Genomic DNA, 6,000 nt, shown 5'->3' with positions numbered 1-6,000 from the left:
AAAAAATTTGTGAACTAGAAAAACCCCAAAAAAAAAAATCTTTTTAAATTTAACCCCAAAAAAAAAAAAAAAAAAAAAAAAAGAAAAGAAAAATCCTACCTTTTTTTATGCCTTAAGAAAATAAAAAAAACTTTGGAAAAAAAATCCTGACACAAAGGATCATAATTCATGCATGAAAGGGTTAAGGACAACAAAGTAGTATTTTGGGGTTGGGCATCACAAAGTTCTGATCTCAGTCTTAGAGAAGTGGGCAACCAGTTCACAGTTCTGTCTGCAGGAATGGGACAAAATTCTAGCAAGCGATTGTGAGAGGAGAATACATAATGCTTGACGCCTGTCATGTGGTTTCATGTACCAAATAAGTAACTTTTTATAATTATTTTGTTTTTCCACTAATATGACATGCACTGAAAAGGAATAATTTTGGTAATTGTAATTGAAATGTTCATGAAATAAAATATTTTAGCCTGATTTAAAGGCAAACAGTGAGAAAAGGTTATGCCTTTATGTAGTTAATGTAAATATCTGGTCTTACCTCTGCCTGTAAACATTCTTATACATTCCACTCCAATCATAAAATAAACCAATCTTTGACCTGTGTCTTTCTTTGGGTGCAATATATATATATATATATATATATATATATATATATATATTCCCTTTAAACTTTGGTTTGTGTGAGTGTAAACGTTCAGCCTGCAAGTTGTAAAAGTTGAACTGTGGCTCGTCACGTTGTGCTCAGAACATTATATCCTGTCAGCCAGAGAGGAACAGCAATATGTACGTGTGTGACTGTGTTTTACTGCTGTCATTAAAGGAATAGTTCACCAATAAAAAAAGGGAACTGGGGTTCTTCACAACAAAGCAGCAGTGGGTATTAGCAGCACACTGTTACTGCCCTCCCCCACATGCCTCTGTCTTCAGCTCCAACTGCTCCCTGTCTGTTTCTCTTTTCTGCCACTCTGTCTGTCTTTCTGGTCCATGTCAGACTTTCTCTCTGCTGCTTTTCCTTCCTTTCCAACTTCTCTTTTCCCTCCAGTCGTCATCTCCACTTCTGCTCTTCTGTCTCCTCTTTCTCTCTGTAACCTTGTTCACTCCCACATATTTCCTCTATCTCTCGCTTCGATTCTGACCTTGTTTGTTTCTTCTTTTTAACCATCGTCCCAAAGCCTGTTCTTGGCGTTCAGCCTCCTTCTCCAGAGCCAGTTCTACCCACTCTCCCTCCTTCCTTCCTCATTTCTGTGGCACCTGGTGTTGAGGTGTCGCTGAGGTACAGTAGACGGCTCTTTGAAGTCCCTGGGGCCCTCGGGGGTTGTGTACGTGTGCACCCTTGTGCGTCAGGAAACTTTTTTTTTTCTTTACGGACAAGAACATTCGGCTTTGCTTTTGATTTGGGCTTTGATTTGGGGAAACAGCATTCTTTGTATGAAAGCATGTGAGACTGGGGGCTTGTACAAAGCTTATTACATTTGTTTCTTTTTAGTTGTTTTCTCCTGGAGCAATTAGTACTACTAGCTGGTATGAGTAAATGGTCTAATGTGTAGCAGACACATTATTCCACAGGCTTTTACATAACATCTCTAGAGTCAAACCTGCATATCACAAACATGGCAGCTCATATTTGTCCTACTTGCCTTTGACAACTTAAATCCTTAAACTTTGACTACAGACATTTTGCTATTTGAAAATGTCAAACTCAAAGCTAAAAGCTGATCTTTTCTATGTTTATTCTTTCTAATCTACATGTTTAATAAACAGCACCCTTGGTAAAGTTGTGTGGAAAAGCATCAAATTTATAGCTTTTATGAAGATTTGGTGATACTGATAGGACAATCATTACTACTGCTCTTTAACTCTGAACTAATGGTTCTAGTTATTCTAAACTTTCTTAAACTGCTAAAAAAAAACTTAAAGATCAGAACATCAAAAAAACCCATGAAGCTCTGTTCTTTCATCTATGAATCAAAATAGCTGTATCCTATAGAAATATCATGCAACATAAAGACAGATGGAGTTATTGTAACTCCATCCATAATCAATATTACATTAGAAGCTGCAGATATAATTGTTACTTTTTTGGTTTAAAATAAGGCAATTTGATCAGGTGGCACCTTTCTTTTTTTTATTAATCCATAAACATTGCACATTATAACTCTTGAGTCATAGCTATCAAACCAACTATAGTTGATTAAATCTGTTTTACTGGGATATTATTGGTGCCTTACTTCCATTTTAATATCTGTTCTTAGCAGTGAGCCATCATGAAGACTCTAAGTAATTTTGCATGTCAACCTTGATAGATGCAATCCTCCAAAATAATCTGGTCATCACAATATAGATTCTGGAAGTTCCCAAATGTTCCCAAATACTGGCACATAGTGTACACACTAAACCAGAAGTACTTCTGTGATTGAATTTTAAAACAAAAAAGTGGCAAGTGCAAGGCAAGGCAAGTGAGGAGATGCCCAAGGCCATATACTTTGTAACCTTGAATACTTATATAAATTAAAGGGAAATCAATGACTAAATAGACAAATTAAATATCAAGTGTAGGAGTGTTTTAACTTACTGGGTGTGGGGCTGACAGGAGCTTTGCCAGCAGGGGGGCGAGGCGATGGGGAGAGAGCGGAGGGGAAGCACCTCTGTCCTAAAGTTTGCTATAGTCAGCACCAAACCTACAGAGGAGGGGAAAAAGAGAAGGCATGTCAGAGAAAGAAAATGTCAGAAAACCAGTGAAATGTGTTAAAAAAAAGTAGTGAGAAATAACAGAGGGGGAAAAAACGATGATGGTGAGAAAGCGAGGCAGAGTGAGAGAGGAATTTGTGAGTCACTGTTTAACTGTGGGCTGCAAGAAGTCGGCTAGCCGTGTTAAAATACCGTCTGAGTGCACACACCCACACACCAAAACTCTTCCATTAGAAAAAAGGCCTAAACTTCGACAATAGCTGGCACACGAATACAGAGTGTTTATGCAAAAACCTATGCCTCTCTCATACCTTGCTGCCCAGCAGGACAAGCTAATTATCCTCAGTTGGACGTTTTAGGCAAACACACACGTACACACCCTTAAGCTGCACATTTTCTGAGTGTAATGAGCCGTTTTTTTAATGTAGGTGAAGAACTCAAAATGTCTGACTTCAACAACAAGGTAGCAACACCAAAAATAACCATTATTGGTCTTCGAAAAATCTTTCCAAAAAGAAGTAGAAGTAGAAATGAAGATTTCTGAGCACAGCCAACATGAATATTCCTCATCAACTCAGTGACTCAGCACATAATTTAGATGCTGAAAGCAAATCACAACGGATGGCTAAGATTCAGTCTATGGAGATGTTTTAGCAGTCAACATCTTACTTCAACTCTACATAGTTTGCTATTAAGAATGGTGCCACTGCCAATAAATATTGACCGTTTTACTAAATGGAATCCACAACTAGTTGTAACAATAGATTATTTGAAAAACATTAATTTCATATGTAAAGTAAAAATAGTCCAGGCTGTTTAGTTTTTATTAATTTAAATAAAATGTCACACTGACATTGCCACGTTTACGATGCAGTGCATTCTGGGTAGATAATGCATTTTCCCAAACAGTGTGTGTTGACTTGAAGTTGCTTCATTGTCACTTTGCACATCCATTCATTATCTTCCCATTTCTTTTGATTTTATTTTAGTTCCTGCTAATGGTGTTAGCTCCTTCTAATGGTTTTAGCTCCTGCTAATGATGTTGGCTCCTGCTAATGGTGTTAGTTCCTGCTAATGGTGTTAGCTCCTGCTAATGGTTTTAGCTCCTGCTAATGATGTTAGCTCCTGCTAACGGTGTTAGCTCCTGCTAATGGTTTTAGCTCCTGCTAACGGTGTTAGCTCCTGCTAATGGTTTTAGCTCCTGCTAATGGTTTTAGCTCCTGCTAATGTTGTTAGCTCTATCTAATAAAGTAAACAGTAGATCACAAGCTGATCATGTTTGTTTCAACAGAAAACTCGTGAAAATGTTGATGCAGCATAATTTTTGAAGTAATGAACTTTTATGTGTCACAAAACAATTAGGTTGAATTTACAACATATTTAGGCCAACATGTTAAACTAGTCCTGGATCCCTCTAAAATAACTGAATACCAGAAAATTTACATCAATTTGTTGAGTGCAGTAAACCGTGTGGCAATGCTCTGCCAGACTATTCTTGTTTCTACAGAAGGATAAAATCTATTTTCGCTTTTTCTCGTCAAATACATCTGACTTTTGCGAGAAGCAAAGAAAAAAAAAGAGCAATTATGTTCCTTTTAATTCAAGAGTGTTTTACTAATGTTACTATAGAGCCAGTGACATTAGATTTACCTGTTTGTGGTTTTTCCCCTTTGCATCTGGTTAGTTTGAATAGCACATTGTTCAGCTATAATCATGTGAATTCATCCAACTTTTCATGCGGAGCATTAGGCATTTTATTCAGAAAACTGTTCCAACAGACTGGATGAGAAGACAATACACTAAATCTTTTATTTAAAGCCATAGGACACCGCTTCATTTGCAATCAAAATGTGGATGTCTTCTCTGAATTATATAACAGTCTGGGCTGTAACAATAGGACACTAATAATTATGCATCACATGATGCTGACTTCTGCTCCACATTCCCACTTCAAACCCAACGAGCAGCATCAGTAAAAAGCAGGACGGAGACAGAGGGAGAACGCGGGATTGGAGAACAACATGAGTGTTCTTTTTAGCTTTCTTTGTCTCGCTATGGAACCGCGCACAGCCCTGACAAAAATGTGACAGAGCTGTAATGCCAAAAACAAACCAGGCTCGCGCACGCTCCAATTTGTCAGGAGAGTCGGTGCCTCGGTAGCGTGGGAGGTGTGTTGTGCTCGTGTGCGCTTGTCTTCCTGTGCACGTGTGATTGAAGGTGCGTGTGCATAATGCATGCGCTCACAAGTTTTGCGTGCCTGTCTCTCTCCATCTTCCTGTCAGCTGAACTTGTCATTCAAGCATCAATAAAGAGTAACTTTTCAGCTCCTGCGTCAGTTTGTGTAAAAGTCGTCACACTCTTTTTAAGCAAAAAAAAGAAATACAGGAAAAATATCCCTGCTGCAACCATGTAGTGCATGGATTTTAACAGATATTTTATAAGAAACGAGCAGATTTTATCATAACAAGAACATTTCAGGGCTCTGCTCTAGAGATTTCCAAATCTCTAAAGCAATGTCTCTCAAAGGTTTCTACAATAGTGACAGAAATGTAATTGGTTCTCAAACATATGTTGAGAGAAAAATAATGATGTGCAGACCTTTATTAAGTTTGAAGTTCAATTATTTGAGTAAACACTATACAGATTAATTACACACACAGATGTTTTATTTCTGTTACTTCAAATTATTTTTTTGCATCCAAAATAAATCTGACAATTAGGATTATAATACCACAGCAGACTTTATAAAAACTAAGTTTAATACACAGTGAAAGGTTGTTTTTGTCCAAAGTTACTTTTATTCTGAAAAACAAAATAACTATGGCATAAAGTCTGCAATGTTGGTTTTACTGGATCTCAATGTTGCATTCAATACAATTGACTGGTGGTTGTAGAAAAGATTTAATGTAAAGTTAACGAGCTAAAAGATTAGTTGTTTAAAGTCAGATCTGGAAAGTGCAGAAAAGAAAGATTTGAATATTGAATCTGAGCAAACAGAAGAAAAATAGTAAGAAGCAACATCAAGAAAACCACGTTTCAGGTTTTATTTCTCAATTTATATTCAGTCGTTTTGAGGCAAAGGAAGAGATTTTGAGTTGTGATATTGCATGAAATAGTCACAATTGAATGTATGAAGGATGTATAATTTTGTACAAAACTGAGTCGGACCAAAGACAACATCCCGGTCAGCCCACTTTATGCCAATCTGGGTATCCAAACCATGAGGACATTTCCATCATGGAGTTATTTAATATTCAGCGTATAAAGGCATTACTGAGACAGAGTAGCACTCTTATCACTCAGTAAGTGAATTAC

General features: G+C 37.2%; 1 protein-coding gene across 1 annotated transcript in view; it reads right to left on the bottom strand.

Moving 5' to 3' along the window:
- The window catches only part of wnt5b (wingless-type MMTV integration site family, member 5b), a 78,138-nt gene that overhangs the window by 39,572 nt on the left and 32,566 nt on the right, over positions 1-6,000 (bottom strand). Inside the window, exon 2 of the mRNA XM_015056676.1 lies at positions 2,570-2,675. The gene's annotated coding sequence lies outside the window, so the exon portion shown is untranslated. The remainder of the gene's footprint in view (positions 1-2,569; positions 2,676-6,000) is intronic.

This window comes from Poecilia latipinna, unplaced genomic scaffold, assembly GCF_001443285.1.
Source record: "Poecilia latipinna isolate Pla-1442-1.1 unplaced genomic scaffold, P_latipinna-1.0 Scaffold1399, whole genome shotgun sequence".
Lineage (NCBI taxonomy): Eukaryota > Metazoa > Chordata > Actinopteri > Cyprinodontiformes > Poeciliidae > Poecilia > Poecilia latipinna.
The sequence above is the reverse complement of the archived record's forward strand: the minus strand, read 5'-3'. Positions and strand labels throughout refer to the sequence as shown.